This window comes from Amblyomma maculatum, chromosome 1 (assembly GCF_055883805.1).
Source record: "Amblyomma maculatum isolate TAMU_Amacu chromosome 1, ASM5588380v1, whole genome shotgun sequence".
Lineage (NCBI taxonomy): Eukaryota > Metazoa > Arthropoda > Arachnida > Ixodida > Ixodidae > Amblyomma > Amblyomma maculatum.
In genome coordinates, this window is record NC_139344.1 from 467,960,633 (window position 1) to 467,982,832 (window position 22,200).

Genomic DNA, 22,200 nt, shown 5'->3' on the forward strand with positions numbered 1-22,200 from the left:
AGCAGTGTTTAAAAACATAATAACTGGCCGCACCGCAAGACTCCAAATCAACGGCGGAATCCCGGAGAGTTTGCGTGTTGTGCGTTCCTCTCTCCTCTCTCGCAGAAGCCGTACCCCAACTTGCGGGAGGCTTTCGACGCGGTGCTAGACGAAGCCGCCTGGGGCACCATCCACATACCGAGCACCTACACGGACACGCTGCGCGAGAGGTAAGATCTTTGCCCGTGTTTTCTCCTTCACAAGCTCAGGGAGAGTGGGTTCATGCCTGTTATTGTGAAAAGCGCGACATAAGGGGATTCGGTAGCTCGTACGCAGGGAGCTGAAAAATTAATCTCTACAGCTCTTTGAAAGTAAAAAAAAAACGGACAAGGACGTCAAACGCATACTTAAACAAAGTTACGCGACAAGCGGACACAAAGCATGAGGATGATTGCTTTCGCCAGGTAAGAACTAGCTGATATATAAGAATAAACTTAATAGCCACTGCGGCTAGCGTGAATGGTCGTATTGGGAACTAGGAGCAATCGTAATTCTAGTTTACTCCGTTTGTCAGAATTATAGACGTCACATTACATCACTTTATTGCCTTAAAATATTAAACACCAAGTGTTGCGATATAGTCAGCCACAAAGTTGCCAAGATTTCGCGTTATCACGCATGCAAAGTGGTAGTTGTCGACGCGAAACTTCCCGCTAGCATGACACAGCTGTTGTTTGGAGCGTTTCGTTCACTCTGAGGAGTGAAACAGTTACCGTAGACCGCACCATCGCTGACAGAAGTGCTGAATGACTCTGCTAGAATTTCGCGTCGACTGCCACCGTCTTGTGTCCTCAATTAAATGAATCAGACTGCAAATTTTGAAGCGAGCACCTCGCAACACGTGCGTACTTAGAAAATTCTCAAAAAATCATCAAGAAAATATACATTAAATTTAGGTATTTTGGTGACTAAAAGTTACAATAATCGCCTCACTCCGTTTCCTGTGGCAGCTATCTGATATTCACTCTCCGTACCTATGTTTCCTCTGTGTCATTATTCTAGACGGCTTGGAAAGAGGGGTTACACAACTGAAGTAAATTCTCCGTAAAACACACTAACAAAGCTTGCAGTGCAGCAGCGAATAAACAACGAAATGAGCAGTATTAAAAGCAACAAAAGTTACAGTAACTTGCACAGCAATCAAAGCGGAAACATACATATTAAGCAGTAAATGCAGGGGTACAGGATAATAAATGAACCATCATTTGTAATGTAAAGCAAGGTCGATGATTGAAGCTGTCATCAAAAATACGAAATCAAGCGCAACCACCATCAACCTATCATTAGGAAGCCGATTTCAGTCCATTTCGGAAGGAAAAGTGAATGTTGTAAAAGAAGGTCAGGCCGAGAAGACAAGGAAAGCTATGCCGTTTATTCTCAAGGCGATCCCGAGGCGCATGCCGCGGAGCCGCGGGTTGAGGACAACGGAATGCACAAGTGAGAAAACATGATCAATGGAAGGCTCACATAACCTTCAGGCGGGTTAATATGGCATTTAAAACACGTTTTAAGCGTGGACTGCAGTAGTACAGGATCAGAAATGAACCAACATCTTGAAAGCAGAATTAGGTCGATGGCTTAGGCTTCAATACGAAGTTCAAAATGAGATGTAGCCGACCCATCATTATAGGCAGTTGATGTCAGTCGCCATTTGCATTAAGAAAAATGAATATTCATGCGAGTGAGTACGGCACTGATAGGCTCTAATTTTGTTTACATTGTGTTTTCTTGACGAAGCGCAATGCGTCTCATTAATGAATAGCGTTTTATCCATCCAGATTTTATTATCCTAATTATTGGAGTGGAATATCAATCTTCCTACTCTGAGCGAAGAAAGTGTTCTGCAAACTAGCCCTTCGTGTCTTTCAGAGCATCTGACAGTAACTATAATTTCTTATTACAAAGAGTACCGCTTGTTTCTGGATCCATTTTGTGTTATCTCTGGCCTTTTTCGAACGATTCGAAGTTGCATAGGCGCATTCTAAAATAGCGCTACACTTGTAAAATACGAGGCTATATTCACTGATGACGAGGAATGCTTAAAATGTTGTTTAAAAAGGGAGGAGACGGTAAGGTTCAGCGGTAATTATATAGGTATTATCCCGCCACCAGTTAAACGTATTACCTCGATAACTTCTTTTTTTAACAGGGCAGAGCAAAAGTTTTCTAAGAAAGTCCTGTATTGACACTGCGAGCGAGGAGTCACCAGCTTTCTCTTGGGAAGTGGTAGTTCTGGGAACTGATCGGTCGGCGAGTTGTGTCAGGTTACGAGACATGACATAGCATGCCCAGCTGGCCAGTTGAAAACTACCCGCATGCGAACGAGAACCTGTAACGGGAGCCACCGATCTATAATTATGCAGGGATTGAACTCAGGAGCGCAGTTATCATCGGAAACGAGTTCTTAAATTTCGATTTCTTGCAATGCACGGCGAGGTGCCTGAACATTGTAGTAATGCTAACGTTGGTTTGGTGCTATAGTCTGACGGTCATACGGCTACCTATTTGGTCAATGTGTATCTCTTCCCGCAAGACACAGGCACAGAATATATGACACCGGTTCCACATTGAATTAGTGTGAAGTCTTTAGACGGACGTCACCCGCAGGGAACCTCTACTGTTCAGAACTCGCAGCTCTAAAAAATCGCAAGATTCGTAACCTTTAAGCAAGGGCAGAAAGTTTGCGTGGCGCCGAGATGGGAACGTCCACTCCCGCATATTTAGCGACTCTGGATGCGTTGGCTAATTTCGTGGATGTAGGCCATCGCGACGAGTTTCCACCGCTCGTGGCTGGGTGTAGCCTGGGCATCATATTACATTTGTGCCTTGGCAGTGAAGCCAGTTTCGGATACTAGTTCTTTGGAAAGCTAACCAGCAGTTAGTTAAAAATCGCTGGACCTGATTAATGAAACTATCCTGGAACAGACGCTCCCGGGAATTGCAAAGCACGTTTTGAAAAGAATGCTTTGCGATACCCCGCTTTGTGTGAGAAAACGTTAGAGGCCAAAAAATTCCCCCCTCCCCCCCCCCCCCCACCCCCAATTATAGCAGAAGTGTGCTGCAGACTCTGTCGTCGGTCTCCAGTGCACACTTTATTTCGTGCTCGTCAGGGTATCCGCGACCATGTCACAAATACAAACTACAAATATTCGACCGATAGGCATGCGGCCGATGCCGTCATTTATATTTAAAACGTGGGACGCTTAATGCTCGTACTAATGTAGTTCACTGAATGATTATTTCGGGTTGAAATGCACGGCGATGCATCGTGAATTTGCTGCATATGATCGCTGTCTTTGTTTTATTGCCTGCAGGGTGAACACTTTCAAGCTGAACACAAGTTTGGAGAAAGCGAGCATGATCAACTTCTTCCTTGATGCTACCGGTAAATACACGAAAATTCGCGTTTACTCTAAATTTACTTCAATTGCTTGCTTGTATTAGGGGTTTAGAGTGCTGATTTTGGCCAGCACAGGCACTCGTCAAAATTATGAGACAGATGTGACGATATACGAATAGTGATGCGTCCTGGCCCAGCTAAGCAAAGGAACTGCAATTGCTGCCTACCACACAGCTCACAATATAAGCCGCGGCGCATGCGTGTGCTGGATAGAGGCGAAGTGGATGAAGAGGCGGACGAAGAGCGCGCGTACTGTGAATGACATCACCGGAGGCTGCGCTTCGAAGCGTCTACGCATAGGGAAGTCATCGCATAGCGCGATGCCGTCCGACAACTTGCGAATGAAGCAAAAAAAGCCTAATAGAGCGTCGGAGACGCTCGAGGAGCGGGGAAAACGTCTCCCTAAGCGGCGGCGCCAAGTCTCGGAGCAACAAAGACGCCGAGTCACTGCCGAACTACAAGGAGATGAAGGCCGTCCGACGGTACAGCAGGAACAATTCGAAGCTCACAGAATGTACGAAAGTGAAGTCCGACTTTGAATTTGGCATCGGATCCTCATGTTCAGACTACCCAATGGGGAACCGCCATTGCTCTTGTGCAAAGAAGAGGGACCATCACGTATAGATACTGTGTATCCAAAATGTCAGTTCAGTTCAGTTCAGTGGTTAACGTGCCCGACTCTTCGTGACCCTATGGACCATATCACGCCATGCTTTCCGGTCTCTTACTATCTTCCTAACATCACATAACTTCATCTGCAGCGCCTCGAGAATGCCATCCAACTATCGCGTTCGCTGCCTACCCCTTCTCCGGTGACCCTCAACCTTTCCCAACATCAAATATTTCTCCAGCGACTCCTTTCTTCTCATAAGATGACCAAAGAAGCTGAGATTTAACTTTAGAATTTGACCCTCCAATGAGCAGTCAGGGTTTATGGTCGACAATATCAATTGATTTGATCTTCTGGCAGTCCAAGGCACTCTCAAGAGTCTCAGACAGCACCACAGTTAAAAAGCGTCAATTCTTCGGTGGTCAGCCTTCCTCACATTCCAACTCTCGCATCCATACATCACAACTGAAAAGACTATAGCACGAGTTATACGAATCTTGGTCGGCAGTCTAATGTCTCTGCTCTTTACTAGGCGGCCAAGGTTAGCCATGGCTCTCTTTCACAGAGCAGGCGTCTCCCAATTTCATGGCTGCAATCTCCTTCCGGGGTAATCTTGGAGTCCAAGAAGAGAATCTGTCATAGCTTCCACTTCTTGTCCCTTGATGCTCCAGGACTTGATAGGGCAAGGCGACATGATCTTTGTCTTTTTAATGTTCAGTTTAAGACCAAACTTCACATTCTCTTTTCGTACGCGCATCAGAAGTCTCTTGTGTTCCACTTCACTTTCTGCCATTAAAGTGGTATCATCCGCATATCTAAGGTTGTTTATACGTTTTCCATCAATCTTCACTCCAGCTGGAGACTCGTCCAGACCGGCCTTCCTCACGATGCACTCAGCATATAGGTTAAATAGGCAGGGCAACAGTATGCAGCCTTGTCTTACTCCTTTCTTAATCGGAAACCAATCAGTAAGACCATGCCCTGTTCTGACTGTGGCCTCTTGCCCTTCTCACAGGTTCCTGAGGAGACAGATGAGGTGAATTGGAACTCCCATCTCTTGGAGAGCTTGCCACAATCTGCTGTGATCTACGCAGACGCTTTCGCATAAACAATACAGCAAAAGTAGATGTATTTCTGGAACTCTTGCTTTTTCCATGATCCAGCGAAGGTTGACAATCTGGTCTCTAGTTTCTCTGCTCTTGCGAAACCCAGCTTGAACGTCCGGAAGCTCTCGATCCACATACTGCTGTAGCCTACCTTGGAGGATTGTCAACATGACCTTGCTAGCATGCGAAATAAGCGTGATCGTGCGGTAGTTGGAACAATCTTTGGCACCGCCTTTTTTTGGAATGGGGATGCAAACTGACCTCCTCTAATCCTGGGGCCACTGCAGGGTTGCCCAAATTTGCTGACATAATGTATACAGAACGTTAACAGCGTCATGGTTGAGGTTGTTGCGTCTTCGTGTTTGAAAATGTAGACAGTGGCAAACTACTTTATACACCATCGATCGGTCTTCGTGACTGTGCGCCTGAAAGCCGCCTAGCGGGAATTTCCGAAAATGCTTCCTGGATACGAGTTGCCGTTGGTCGGTCCGACATTCGCGATGGCAGTTCTTGTCCGTTGTCCCTTTCGTGTTGAAGGGAAAACATTGATGATGCTGTACAAACATTTGGAAGAAACTAATGCGTACACGCGTCTCCTACTAACAGGCGCTAAATGACCAGCTGCAATATTGAGCCCCTCGTTACTGTCCGTATAGACGACTTTAGTTTTAATGTCTGGACATGGTCATCTTAGTTTGATGGTGGGGCCCCGTATGATCCAAACTGAGAAAGTCTGCTCCAGCTCCTCTTGACGCCTCCTTGGGCTGTGCTGTGCGTGTTGGTGCTGCGATGCGGCAGTGTAAAAGTGCTATTTCGTGGTGCTCGTGAAAACTATCTGACATCTTACTGCTATACTGGGCTCCGTTTGAGCGCGCCAGCAAACCGTATACCATCCGTTTGGCATGGCGGCAGCTGTTGGAAACAGCACTAGCAGCCGCGACGACTTCGAAGGACTGCGTTCCTCTTCCGCAGGCCGAACACGTCAGAGTAAACTGTGAGGATGTATTTGCTTTATCTTTCACGATGCATGTATTTTCAATTATATTTTATGTTCGCAGTGGTAACTGTACACACAAACACACAGCGAATGAACCGTACGGGCAGCTACCGAACGCGGAATGCAGATATACGAAATATGCTTTCCAGTCATCGCCGCAATGATATAACGTTAAGTCCGACCCATTTCGATATACGATCGATCTGTCCTGCTTCAACAATCTGTACTTTCAAGTTAAACCACGGTTCAAGAACAGCACATGAAGGAAGTAATGTCTAAATTTCCGCCGACGTTTTTATGCAGCCTTAGTGTTCGTCCTTCTGCGCAACATCGTACCCCGTCCAGTACGTCGTAGCAGCATCGTTTGTACTACGTATTGGTGAGCAAAACGTCAAAAAACGTGAGCTCTCAGCTGCACCATGAAGGAGGATGACAAATTCGCATCACATACAGCAGCGTTTACGAAACCGGCGCCGCCCACTGGTGCGGCGGACGACGGCACTCTCGTCGAGCGCTACTCCATAGCAGTCGCTAGGCCTAAATTGTTTCGCATCGAAGGCACATCCGACCGCACTTTGTAATTGCTCAGCGCTAGAGTAAATGGTCTCTTATGGAACTGCCTTACTGCAGATCCCATCCTATCAGTAAAATAAATATGTAAATTTCGGTGACGACTTAACAGCGGACCCAGCGTGCAGAGGATGAGCCATGCGCCACACCAGCGGCAATGTGTTGCGAAACTTGTTTGTATTGCAATTATCAATAAGACGATATGAGTCAGAAATCCGAAAGAATTTCTTTTGCTGTCGGCTTATTGTTTAAGTGAAGAACAGATTTTAGCACGCTCTTCTTGCGCTGCCGGAAGAAATCCACCGTATACCGTTGGCACGGAGGGCTTGTGGGAGGCACGGCCTGCCCGGCGTGCGTGTTTACCACGGCGGAGGAAGAAAAATGGGCATCTTATTCGCGAGTCCGTCATTGGTACTAAGTCTAGCTGGCTTACACAAAACGTTCATATGCGAATAAAATCAGAATATACTGGATAGCTGTGAAGCAGAAACATATTACAGCCGCACTCGGACTGTCGCTGCATGCTTCCCGCATACGCTCTCGGCAATCATATTACGAATTCTTTGATTGTTTGTGCAATCCACGATCACGCATTGCAGTTCCGATGGCATTACCACCTAACGGGGCGTGACTAAAAGTATTTAAGTATCTCAAACGACAACATACCGAGGTGCAAGGCCACTCTGCTATGCAAGAAGCGTGCGAATGCACAGCCCACTCGGGGCTGGCAACAATGAGCCGGCGCAAGAAATCTGGATTAGAGAGTATTTTCCTCTTCTCTTGCTTGCTCTCGGTAAAATGGTATATTGCGGCGTCGACTGATCAACTACTTGAAAAGAGTATACGCTGTTTTCATTCCATTTCATTTCATTTATTAATACTGCCAGCCACCATGAGGGGCTGTAACAGGAGTGGAAAATACAAAACGAAAAAAAAAAATTAAAAACACAGAACACGATGCAAATAAGTAGTCAATCAAGAATCGTCGCTGAACACACACACACACACACACACACACACACACACACACACACACACACACACACACACACACACACACACACACACACACACACACACACACACACACACACACACACACACACACACACACACACACACACACACACACACACACACACACACACACACACACACACACACACACACACACACACACACACACACACACACACACACACACACACACACACACACACACACACACACACACACACACACACACACACACACACACACACACACACACACACACACACACACACACACACACACACACACACACACACACACACACACACACACACACACACACACACACACACACACACACACACACACACACACACACACACACACACACACACACACACACACACACACACACACACACACACACACACACACACACACACACACACACACACACACACACACACACACACACACACAAAACAAAAACGCATCACACAGAAATCGGAACAACAGCAATATGACCTCATATCGCCCTGTGCTAGTGATATAGATGAAACTTTCTAAATGGCGTACAAATTCACATTATGATGAAGATCGAACAGCAGAATCTGGAAGAGAGTTGCAGCCTTTACAAGTTCGCGGAGAATAACTAAACTTGAAACAAGTATTTGTTATAGCCGGCAATGGGATGAACCTACTATGACGATGCCTTGATGTCTCATTTGTTTTGATCTCAAAGTAGTCTGATTTATTAATTTTTAGATATATGCTGATAATGAGGTAAAGGGTTTTTAGTCTTTCATACCTGGTTCTGCTTTCTAGCATTGGTAGTTGGGCTTGCTGGCAGAGGTCTGTTGAAGAATGGTTACGGCGGTATTTGTTATAGATAAACCTTGCAGTGAGTCGCTGAAACCTATCTAGCTTTCTTATTCTTGTTATTTACCCAGCCTTTTTTTGCTATCTCTATATGGTCATGGCAACTCGCATCGACCCAAAATATAAGACAATTACGCCACCTGCCATTGCATCGTGCAAGCACCGCTATCTTATAGGCATATCGCTTCATCAGCCGAACTCACAGGACGTTAATGTGATGTCGCTAAGGGTCCCGTGCCGCAGAAAATTCAGGAGCAGTTTGTAATGCTCAGATTGACGCTAAATTTATCAAGCCAGTTCGTAACGAAAGGAAGATAATTAAGCGGAAATCAAAACTGACTCAACATTGAGTTTGGGTGGAAGTCGAAGGCATGATGTTCGTTTTGCGAGGCTGATGCGCGCTCATAGGTGGTGAAGACTCAATGGTTCAAGCTAAAAAAGGTGGACCTACTGAATTCGCGATGCAAAAGGGGTCCGACAACGCAATCGCGCTCCGATCGTAATAGGCGATGCTTAATTAAGTTCCCTCGCGTGTAAAGCATCCCCATACGAAATTAGCCGCCACAATGGATTGGATCGTGTCGATGACAAGCGTGCACAGTCGGATGTGAGTGAAATGCGATAAAGCGATCGCTTACAACCTTCGATAATTGTACGTTTCGTAAAGGTTATGCGCTTATGTAAAAAATGAAACATATAGAGAAGCGGATCTTCACTAGTACTGCTCAGGTCATTAAATGCATGTACCATGCACTTTGTGGACAGAGTTTAATTAATTAAATTCCGTATCCGACACTCATCATATCGGTCCTAACTTTGCTATTAAGACCTACGGCATGATTTAAAAATTTAAAGCGCCACAAAAGTACGCAGCACTACAATAGGTAAATTATTACAGGTTTACGCGGTAACTAAAATATTTTGTTTCATCCACTTGAAAGCGAATGGTAGCGATCGACATAAAAATTGACAATGACGCGCCGATATTGTTTCAAGTGCTTTCATTTCGAAATATAAGACGTAATGACAAGCGGCTTGTTAACTCGAGGTGACCTCAACACACGCTCTCAGACGTTGCTTGCCGTGCTGGGACGAGTAAATACAAGCCCACCGCATTATTTATAGCTTTCGAACATTTACCCAAGGAAAACCCAATGCTAGAGATGTTCCGTAGTTTGTGTCACAGTACATAGGCAACAAAAGCCGTCTATACAACAATGAAAACGCAGTGGAAAAAGAATCCATGACTCGACGACCACGTAGAAATATACTGAAGCAGAAAATGTCGTCGTCTCCGCTCGCAGAGTTACTTATCAACTCAGCCACCAGCGGCGCAGTCGTCGCTTTGCACAGGGAGTTTAAAGCGTATTATTGAATAAACATGCTTTTTACACACATCGAAAACCTCGACAGTGCCTCAATTGCTTAACCGGCACAGCCTTACATATTGGATAACCGAGCTCATCCAAGCCAACCCGTGTCTTTCTCTAAGTATATCCTGGCCTAGCTGAACTAAGGCACTGCAAATTTTTATGCATGAGCACTTAAATAGCTCAAGGAAATCGCTGTTCGACGACTTCTGCCAGAGGGCTTCGAACAACAAAAGCAGAATAAATCAAACAGAAATAAACGTGTAGAGAATAACATTCGAAATCGAATCTATCGTTTTGGGAGCCGAGAGCGCACTCCACTAACCCACCACAGCACACACGGTGGGTGCAGGAAAGGTATTCGTTTACATGGAGGCTGTATAGTTTACTGCGGGAACGGGCACGCACTGCGCCAAGGTGAGTACTGGGGTGGGAACCTCTGCTGCGTTTGCAGGCCATGATAGAATATTAAATGAAAGCCAGAAGCGGTAAACAGTAATGAAATCAAACAATGTGGTAAAGCGTGTGGGGCGGGATATGAAGTGGAAATGGGCCATGTTCACGCATTAGTTTCGGATCGATTCATCGACTGTCCGTGAGCTATTTCTCTAGATGGGATTTGCGCCTTTTCTTCTAGATTAAGTGTGCTTGATTGTGGCCTCCTACTGAAATACACCTGGCGTTGCTCCTCGCAGACTACACCATCCGCAATACCCTGCAGTTTGAGATTGTCAACGCGCACGCCCGGTACCTGAAGCTGCTCTCGTACAACTTCACCCGCAAGAATTTCTCCGTCGAGACGATCCGAGTAAGTGCGGTAATTTTGACTCTTATGTTGTCGCAATTCTGGAGCGTATACTGCTGCCATTCTCCAAGGTCATTTATCTGCGCAAGCTAGGTTCTGCGCACAGCTCAGTTTCATCTGCAATGGCTTCTTCGGCTCCCCGTCAGTGACAACATCGCAATAATGAGACTACCAGCTACGCCTTGCGCTCCTTCTCCGCCTCGCCGTTGGTTTAAACAAAACCTTAAACCAGCGCTCTCGCCGCCACATGACAGCTGCTTAGACAGGTATGAGTTGCCTAACTGTGGCTCGATTCCTCACTCTAGCCATGAATGATGCGTTTCCTCGGCCGTCGATGTCTACACTCGGTTGCAGGCGTTATGCTGATGTAGCCCGGTGCAAGGTCTACCTCGCTAGCCATAGAGAACGCAGTCATAACAGGCTTACAGCCAAGACTCCCGAATAGCGAGAAGCCCAACTTGATCGTGCTCGTAACGCTTACCAGCAGTGATTATGCTTGTTAACTAGGTTGAACATGGTTGAACTGCTCCATTCTTTGGTTATGCAAATATTAAACTAACTCATTTTACCCGGCTTAATTATCACAAATTATCGGTCACGTATTTCTCCCATATCTATAATGTTTGTGTGAGGGAGAAACAACCGCACTGCAAAACACACAAGGGCATATAAAAAACTACAGGACAAGCTCTAACTCTCCCATATTTTATTTACAGTCATCAAGCAAGTATATAGGAAAGCGAAGACAGGCGCGGAAACAGAAACAACGAAAAACGGACCTGCTTTTCAGAAAACACGTTGAAGATAATAAGCTCCTGCGTTTAAAAGCTCTGTCGATGTTTCGCTGGTACGCTTTGCCCGCCTCTTTCTAACATGAAAAGCTTCTAGCAGTTCTCGTGCCTCCTTGCCACGATCTCTTCCGAGTTGATCTCATTCAGCCGAGGCTCGTTCCTCCCTCCCGTAGCATTCCTTCACTCCGTAGAGCCCGCAAATGTACCCTGCCCGGTAATCAACACAATACGCAGTTTGGCTTATACATATAGGACTTCCCGCGTATCAGCGAAATCTTATCGATGACTGCGGCGCAGCAGTTGACAAACTACTTGGCATGCTTCTTATTGCAGCCATTCTTTTTATCTGCACACTGAACAAAATGACAGGACAAGCGCTAACACTCATCTCTAATGTTTGCAGCCACGCCAGTAAACGTACAGGAAAGTGAAGACATGTGCAGAAACAATGTCACCGGCCTCTAGCCCAGATACAAGTTTTCTCCAGTCACATATCTGATCACATATCTTTACTGAAAAGTCCTTAACTTTTCTTTGCATCAAACTGAATTAGAGGACTGCTGCAGGGCATTCGTAACATCAAGATGGTGAGATGCGGCACCTCAGATTTCAGAGTGGGATTTGTACAACCACCTCCGCATGGCCCTTGACTGATCTCGGAGAAAATGTGACATGCCGGGGCCGAGTGCTTTTAACCACGTGGATAGGAACTGGATGGCATCAACAAGGAAGATTCACTTAGGCACGGTGTTTGTCGGGAAAACGGCTGTGTGATATCCGTTCTGCTCCTAACTTAACCCGCTTAGAGGGGTTTTAAACCCGCTGCATTACGCTTGCATTTATTTCAAAGCTATGACATATGCATTCGCAAGGTGCCGCACGAAGAAAGCTGTCACCAACAAGTATACGGGCATTCTTTTATTTACGCCCCTTGCAACAACGCACTTGATAGCAGTGGTGGCGTAGTATGTATGTCATAAACTCCTTACCTGCTGCAGGCATCTAGGCACAAGCAACAGCACCGTTTTTCTTCAATGATATACCAAACTATTCCGATCAGATGTTTTGGCCCGACAAACCACGACCCGGTCATTGTTCTGGTTAAAGACAGAGACGGGGCTATACATTCCCCTGCAGGCACAACGAAGACTGCTCTGCCATTTCTAAAAGAAAGCCCATAAGCCATTCATTCAAAAACTATCAGGGAATACATAAAAGCCTAAATCCAATGTGCGAAAAAGCCCGCACTTAACCAAAGCCTATCGCAGGCAAAACAAATGGAATGTAAACGAAAAGGGGCATGCACCCAATATAATTTTAAGAAAAGTAAATTAGTAAAATATGATACAAGTTTTAGTTTTGGTTTTGTGGGGTTTAACGTCCCAAAGCGACTCAGACTATGAGAAACACCGTGGCAGAGGACTCCGGAAATTTCGACCCCTTGGGGTTCTTTAACGTGGGCTGATATCGCACAGCACAAGGGCGCCTTGCATTTCGCCTCCACCGAAAAGCGGCCGCCGAGGCCGGGATTCGATCTTGTACCCTTGGGCACAGTACTCGAGCGCCCGAACCACTGCGCCACCTCAACGTAAATATGATATATGTGCCGGGTTAGCAACTGTGGTCTCTAGGGTGTAGAGGCCTGCAACATGTGCACGCACGCGTTTTCATCGGGCTACCTGCCCCTCTAGTGAAGCGGTGGACCCTATCCTCTGCTCGGTCTAGTTTCACCGTCCCCACTGCTCTCTTAAGCTTGTAAAAGAATAAAAGAGAAGTCAAAATAATGTCCCCCACTCCCAAATAAAAAGTCCGAAAACAAAACTTACAACAGCTTCTATTAAATTCACCATGAATGGCTTTCTAGATTTTCCACTGTAGTGGGCATATAACAACTGACAAATAACGGGCATCTTAAATTTACTTCCCCAGGTGGCTTCATGTTTACAAACGACGAACTGAATTCTCGGCACAAGTACATTTTAAATTAGTATATAGAGGGTTTTTCGTTGTTACCGACAACAAGCGAGTAGGACTTTTAGAGGTGTTGCTATTCGTGTCCAGACCGAGGTCAGTTCTCAAAACAAATTGCAAGGCAGCTGCTATCACTGTTCCAAATTTTGCAACGATCACAATATAACTCGAACCGGACTTGATAGTGGCGCTTCATCACTTCTAAGCCCTTCTAAAACAGCTAACAGAGACATGGGAATCAGGAATTTTAATGCCGACGCCTCCTTTCTGCGGATGTGAACAATTTCTCAAGTGGTCGTATTTTAGAAGCCGAATATTGTGTCCAATAAATGAGCGAAGGCAAGTGCAAAAAAGGTGTGGTCGACCTCGGGAAAACAGAGTTCTATAAATATGTTTCTTTGCGTCACATTCTAATGTTATTGATTTTAATTGGTACGACCTCGACAACCACCGCGGAAGCGATCACCTTCCTGTGGTAATCAGCTTGTCATCTTCACCATTAGGTATCCTAAGATTAAGACGTTGCACGCTTTCCCTATTGACTGTCCGTGGTTTCAAAAAGAGCCAGTGTAAACAATTTGTGTATTGTGTGGAGACCAAGAACGCTTCGCTGAAGTGATTTCGTTACGTCAGCATTCAACAAATCCGCTTTACGCACAAAATGTTACTCACAGGAAATATCAAAGCCTGCATTTGAAGAGTGCCAGGACATTTCCACAGCAAATATTTTATTTTCATGTTCGAAGATTGACAAACAAAGCATCGTCTTGCTCACGAATTTTAACACCCCCCCCCCCTTCCCCCCGAGACTAAACACACGACTGCAAGTACTAAAACATAAAATCTCGGTTATTTCTTAATTAGTTGTATAACTAGATGAGTCTTGCAAGAAATCGTGCCCGCCATGGCTGATAGTTTGTTTATGCAACAAGTCTGCTTATTTAGAACTAACTCTTTTAAATAATTGTTGCAAGTATTGGCTGAAACACCCGATGTACAAAATCCCGTCCCAACTTAGTCGAGAAAATTCCATTCCAGATTGGTGATGTGTTTAGATTCCCAAAAGGAGTAACTCTTTACAAAAAAATTTCACATTTCATTTATTTTCTAACATGCTGTTTACCTCTTTTTTGATGCATGATAGTGTTAGCAGCTGTAAAAACCAAATCATGCACACAACGCAGTAGAGGAGAAGGCTGCTGCGTATACCTTGCAGGCAGGAATAAACGGAATACACGGCACGAAAATATCTTTCTTCCATTTATTCCTTTCATTTTAAATCTAGACACTACTCCAAATACGGGCATGTGAAAGTGGTGAAAAAAAAAAGAGAGAAACAAAAAATTGAACTGCAGGCTCTCAGTGGTCTTTAGGTAGTGAGCAGGTAGATAATTGTGCACGCACGCGAAGAGCCTATTTCATGTGGGCCATGTGCAAGTACTCTGTGCTCAAGAGTATATAGCTTAAAATTAGGTTGTAGTATTCACTCTTCAGTGATAGCGTGTGCATACCTTAGTTGGAGGGGGAAGGTTTACAGATGAGTCGGAAATGTACCGGAAAAACGAACAGGTGATTTCGTGTCGATTGTGAGGAAACCGTTTTGTTTTTTTGGCAGCGTTCTTCGGAGTGTCATACCATTTCGCTTCCCACTTAGCATTCAGCTGCAAGTTGGAAGCTAGGGTTTGATAGGGATTCGACCCGATTACTTATGCGCCTTCAATTGCGTGCCGCTTATTGTAAACACAGTTTTCCTTCGAGAAGTGAGACACATACTGTGCCACCCTGTCTCCGGAAACAACCTAAACAGAAAACTAAAAAAAAAGGATTCGCGGAATGAACAGATCATGTTAACAGCGCTATAGCGTCTCACTATCGAGGCGAGTGTAGAGCCACGAGCGGCCGTCCTAGAGATTGCCCTGATATGATGTATGAACGTTAGGTCCTCTGGTGCGTAAAGACGGAATCGAATACAGCAAGGAAGTTTGCAATGTTCAGGATTAATCCTTTCTTCTTCCGCAAGTAAGCCATTTTTCAATTTGTGAGTCATGTTTTTTTTTTTTGCGAGCGATCATACGAGAAGAAAGGGAACATTTTTATTATCATGTACCGGAGAACTGTTGTACAATGGGTACTTAGTACCAAACAATCGGCCCTGCTGTTCTGGATCACCACTTACCTTATATTATGCAGTTCACGGATCCGTTCTACCAAGCATTTGACTTCGAGTTCCGAGAATACATGAGCCCTGGCATCATCGTTGCGTAAGTGGCGTTCAGTTCTTATCAGTTCCCACACGCACGACCTCTATGACAGCTACTTCCCATTTTTTTTACCTCGTTGACCTTAGATATATATGGTGTGATGGTAGGGTACATGTGGTGGACATGTTTACCTAGGCTTCCACAACATGAGATCATAAGGATTCGGGATTATGCCTGGAAGTGTTAACAGCGCCGGCATATGCATCCACATTGAATGGTAGTGGTGGCTAGGCTACATTCCCTTATTAATGTAAAGTGGTGATGCTAAGCATTTTAGAGATGGTCCCGATTATTTGCCATACAAGCTCATTTCTGGTCCTCAGGGACAAGACATCGACACAAGTTGGGCAAAAAGTCTTGCTCTACCACCCTGCGCCTCCTATATAGCTCAATATTTTCACACCAATCTTTTAAGGGCTGCTACAGGTGCGTATTCTGAGGCATTCTGGCTAGAGCTCAGGACCTCAGCGTTGCTGGTACACCCGGGAGTGGCCCAAACTCGTAAAACTGTTTGTGCGTCTCTGCACGCTAAGGGAGAGGCAAGATGAAATTGTTGACAACCCACAACAAAAGTGGACAAGAGGGGAAGCACTAGTGCACAAGGGACCGTTTCGACAGACCCTGTTTGCTTGATAGTGGCAGGCGCGCCCGCCAGTTGCGGATGAGATGAAGCCTGGGTCAGCAGGCAATCATAACTCTCGTGAGGCTATGTGCCGGCGGCTTGCGAGTTTTTCCTTGGACTTTAAAGCTGTAGTGAAGATATGTTGCCGCACTAGCTGCTTAATTGTCTGCCTCGTTTAGGGTTCGTTGTGGTTCTGCCCGTGAAACCGTATTGCTGAGCCAAAGCCTAAAAGACGCTACGCACCAGATGAGGCACGACCCGAGGCTGTTTCTTGTCGTTTTATTTTGTTGGTTGTGGTTCTCTTTGCGCTGCGGAATAACTTGCTGAGATACATGTTCTTTTGCGCCATAGTAAGTGCACCGCACCGAATAATTTTTTTTAAATATACCAGAGGGCGCTTCCTGCATTTTCTCTGGCCGCAGTACGCTATTCGCCCTGTCCATGTCTCTGACGGCTTTGTTGCTTGTGGCCGAGAGCCAGGAAGGCATTCAAGCACGCTGCGTCGTGGCAGGTAAGCCTTCGCTCCTACGTCGAAGTAGCAGTCAACACCTTTAGCAATTCGTACAGCCGTTAATAGAGAAATTTAGCATAGCTCAGACGTAGCAGCGGAGAAGTATACCGTTTTGACGGACGCCTTCTCTGCACGCGCAGTGGCCGTACCTTGCCCCTGCCCTGCACGTGCGCAGCAGGCGTTAGGTTAGTACGTCTATGCTCCGCTATAGGGAACCAAAGCTGGAGTTTGCTCCGCGACGCCAGCGCTCGGTTTCCAGCGGAGCGGAGAGGAACTACAAAACCTACGCGCATTCGCGCCCGCGCTGCGCGCGGCTGTCTGCGGAGTCTGCGCAGCTTGCTCGCTCGGGAGCGCGTGCTACGGCGTGCACGCGGAGCGGGAGATGGAGAGGGAGGATGAAGGGAGTTGGTGGCGCGTCTTCGCGCGCAAAGCCGGCGTTCTTTGCCAGTGGGATTTCTTAATTTTGCTTTTTTCTGTGCCCCGGCTGACATAGAGGCTGGCTGGAGGCATGTTTTTTATCGGTGCTTTCGAAAGCAAGAAATTATGATTAATTGATCGCCGGACATTGTTTTCAAAGAGCGCTTGTTGGCAGGCTCAGACATAAAAAAAAAATGAACGCGAATTCGCTACTTGAAGGCGGGAGGCAAACGACAGGTATCTAGAAGGACTTGAGGCGGCACCTCTTGATGCCTCTATCCATGCTCACAGAATGAGGGGTCCAGCCTTCTGGTTGAGAATAACCGATAGGCTTGTACACAGCGACGAGGGCTCCTTCCTTTCCCTTTGTGACTGGTCACTTAAAAGGGGCCTGTTCAGCTCTTTGGGGACAAACGTTTTAGGCAGTGCTGCCGGCGCCGTGGGGCCTGTTTTCGGCGCGTTTAGGATGCGTTCCCTACAAAGGCACAAAGCATGCCGCCTTACCCTTTGGTTCCTGCTGACACCGGCCAGGGGAAGTTCGCTGCTGCGGCGCTGCCGTTCGAAATCAATGACCTATCTACCTTTAACGATGAGGGGTTCCTAACGACTTGGGTCATTCCCCAGAAGCCGAGGCATGCCATTTTTGCGGCAGTTTCCTCTCCACGAGACGAACAGGGAGGAAATGTCTGACGACTTTCCATGCAGACGGGGACATCTCTCCACGGAAACCTTTGTCTTCTTAATTCCACTGTTACGCTGCGCAATTCCTAGTTCAGTTATCTCCTATAGCGAACGCGCAGTTTTGAGCTCCCGAAGCACGATCGCGTATGAGGATAGGATGATTGACGTAAAGTGATCGCATTAATGACGAATATCTGTTTCTTGAGGCCGACTCGGTTCCACAATGGCTGCTTCGGCACCGCCAGTTAGAGAAGTACGACACACGAACGGTACGAGATATCCCCCCCCCCTCCAAAAAAAAAAGAAAGAAAGGCCCACAACCATCCCGTTACCGTTTCCACACAAGCTTCGCGAAAAAAGTGCGCCGTCATTTTTTTCATTCTAGTTCTTTTCTTTCTTCTTCCCCCCTCATTGTTAGAGCGCGACGGTGGCCACAATGCGGTCGGAGGAGGAGAGAAACAACCGAGCGCGCGCGCGCAAAGACGTGCTAGAAAGCAGCGCGGAGCAGACGACAACATGCTTTTCTATGCGCCGGCTAGCAGACGACGCGGCCGGGCTGCGCGTAGATTTTGACGGGGTCTCCATGGAGGGCGCTGACGCACAGAGCGGCGCAGCGCCCCCTGGCCCAGGTTTTCTCCCCTATACCGGAGTACTTACTGGCAGCTCGCCCACCGAAAGTGCTTACGCGCTGATTGGTCCTGACACGGCAGGTATGTGCACAGCTGGCGGACACCCAGTGTCATCTGGCGCCCTTAAAGTGATCTGACGCGCGTACGTACCAATCGGCGCGTGTACATGTTATCCGAAAGGTCTCTAGTGGACATAATATGCGTTGCTAAGGGTGCTGCTGCATCAATGGTGAGAGAACTCGAGCACAACTGCCACGTAGGAAGACTCCACGGTCCTCGCTCGAGAAGCGAGAAAACTTGTATTCACAACGTTGTTTTATTACACTTGTTACAGAGGAAAGCTTAGCTAAAGGTGAATGAAACCGCGCCTCTCACAATTTCGTGTTTTGCGCTGCTAAAGGGCAAATTGAACAGCAAAAATACATATTTAGACGCTTCTCTGTTCTATGTATTCCTTAAACTCCAAGGTAATTTATCGGTGATCATTTTTTAAAATTTATTTCGCTTTTTTGTCTAGGCCAGAGAGAGCAAAATCGTCGCTTCTTGGGGCCTTATTTAGAGCGAGGGAAATTACTAGAGAAAATGTAACTCGCACGACATAACACGAACAGTAATGAACACATACCGTACTCTCTACACAGTGATTTCTTGTATAGCGAAAATAGTTAAAATGCGAAGGTTTAAAGAGCCTAAATTTCTAACTTAACTTTATTGCAAGAAATGAACATTTACCTCTTGAAAGATTTCTAAGCAATCGCAGCACGGTCCTTGCGGCTGTGGAAACATAGGCCCGACATCACAAGTTCTTCCTTTGCGCTTCACGTTGGTATGTCGGAAGCTGCCGAGGCAAGTAGCAGATGGAAGTTTAAGAAGGAATTTTATTGTGTGAATATTTAATGAAGCCCTCTTTTAAGGTGGTAAGGGGTAAATTTTTTAAAGGGAAAAACACTCATTATTTTTCTATTTCCTGGCTGGACGCAGAACTTGTACTTGATGCCACTGGCACTTCTGGAGCAGTGAAAGCTGGAATATATGTTCCTGTTTACAGCGGTGTCTCTATTTGAATGTAAGGCAAATATTCGCAGAAGCTCAGCACATTTCTCTCGAGGGACGACCAGCGAGAGTGAACTCGCTCTTGGTGTATTGTGATTGCGTGCATTTGGAGATCGCGGAAAAAGCCCAAACGCGAGCTCACCTTCAAGGAGCACTTCGTGCTCTGCTGGCAGTTAACGGTGCATTGCGTCAGTCAGCTAGTAGATTCTCATGCATGACTGGTTTTGCGTCTGGCGCGTCGGCTTCATGTGTTCGGTTTTATTTTAGTATCACACATCTTTTTGCGAGGTGCCACAGGCGAATGGATCCAGAACAGATATTCAGCTATAATATTGTTACCGGGAAACGCGGGACCAAAATGATGTGCTCACTGACAGAGACGACGATCGAGGAACGCGGGCACGACGAAGCGTTGAGAAAGAGGACGACGCTGAGAGAGTGGATTCTGCACGGCTACTGAAGTCTTAGCGTCGAGTTCAGCCCATCGCAGTGCCGTCACATTAAGTACATCCCCGTAACAATATGATCAGACATATCGTGTCCTATGAGGGTATATGATATGATATCAATTGTATATGACATGATGGCATCATTGTAGACCTACAGCTAGTCTGACGCATGTAGTAGGGCGCGTAAATCCGTCATTTACCGCTGGTGGTCGACTGTTTGGTCCTCGCGTATTTTGCGAAGATCGAATCATAATTCCAATCATAACTGCCCAAGCGATTGTGTGCATCCACAGGGTAGCATCGGCGGCAGTTATGGCTAGGCCGCCACATTGCCGAGCACCTGATATCTCAGCAACAAGATGCGAGCAGTGACGCAAATTATCGGGCCATCTTTTAGCGCATCCAAGCTACGCCAGGGCTGTGAAGCTCGCAGTAGCGGAGGGTTACAGGTTGATTTTGAGCACCTGGAATCTTTAACTTGCACCGAAATTCGACACATGGGCGACTTAGTTTTTCACTTCCAAAAGAAAAACGGCCGCTAGGGCCAGGATTGAAACTGTATCCTTTGGCTGAGCAGCACAAAGTCTTTCAAAAGCACTCTAGCAATCGTTTTATCCAAGTGTGCTCGTAATCGAATGTGTGACGTGATGTGGCGTCATTCAAGTATTGCGGGCGCGGATCTTAACCACAACGATATGGCCATCGACGCAAAAAGAACACGAACGGAGCCAGCTATTGAAGAACAATGCGTCTGATATTTCAAAACGAAAAGAAAACATATTCTTGCCCCTGTGCGCTTCCTTGTCTACAACGTACGACACCAGCCGCGGTGCCTTTGATTGAGTGTTCGATGCATAATAGGTACCCGCAAAGCCTCTCGGAAGCGTTGACAACACAGAAAGATCCACAGATAACTTGTCGGTCATTATTTCTCCCCTAAACCTTAAAATAAAAGGATCGTCAAACCGCGAAAGCCTCTCATACGTACCGCACCAGACGTTCTCCCAATGTAGCTCCGCTTGCTCGTTTTAGTATTCCTCCGAAAGATGCCAGCATTTTTGGATTTTATTGGGCACCATTGGGAATCGCGCATTTTACTGTGCACCGAAAGTACTTAAACTGATTACGATAAGGATGATAATGACGATGACCGTGTTGGGTCTCCATACTCGAGTCTCCTTTCAGTTGCCCTTTGTTCCGCTTTGTCTCAGGCGTGACTTCGGTGGAGGTTATCATAAGCCACGCGCTGGTCCAGATGTCCATGGCGTACATGCAGACGGTGCTGATGCTGGTCGTCTTCGTCAGCGTCTTCGACACGCCCGTCCGTGGCAGCTTGTCCGCCGCCTTTTCCATACCGGTGCTCATGGCGCTGTGCGGCATGAACTTTGGTACGAGCACACACAGGAGACGTCTGTACCACAGCACTCATACCTCCGTCAAACGGATCAAATCTAATGCAATTAATCAGTTAGGGTCTTCAATGTTATTTTCATTTGGGTTGTATCACAGCGAAAAGTTAGAGAAAATTATGAGTTTTGAAAAAAAAAAATGAAATTGATCAATTCGCTACATTTCGTTCGCCCAATAATTATGTGAATTAATTGTCATTTCTTCTGCGGAAAACGTGTGCAACTTTTTGAGGTTCAAGGTCTTATGCACTAAATTGTGCATTCGTAATTTACGATAATTCAATAAATCTGTACTGTACTTCTATAACGACTGCTAAAGCTTTAGCATCACTTATGACTAACTTCGCTTAGTGGCTCGCATAATGGTAATTGGCCCCTTATTCGACCAGCAGCAAAATTGCGGGATTTTCGCCAGCAGATGCTTGTGAGCAGTGCTCGTTATTCGTTGAAAAGTTGTTGCGGGGATGTGTTCAATATTTTCTCCTTTGTCTGCAGAACAAACATCAGATGACAAAACCTTTCACGACGCAATAGCTAACAATGTTTATTCTGAAGGAATTTGATCATATGTTATATCTATTTCCACTGTGTTGTGTACACTGATTTTATGTTATTTACGCTTTGTGTGTGTTGTTTG

At 46.1% G+C, this 22,200-nt stretch overlaps 1 pseudogene; it reads left to right on the forward strand.

Moving 5' to 3' along the window:
• The window catches only part of LOC146209891 (ABC transporter G family member 23-like), a 105,103-nt pseudogene that overhangs the window by 48,404 nt on the left and 34,499 nt on the right, over window positions 1–22,200 (forward strand).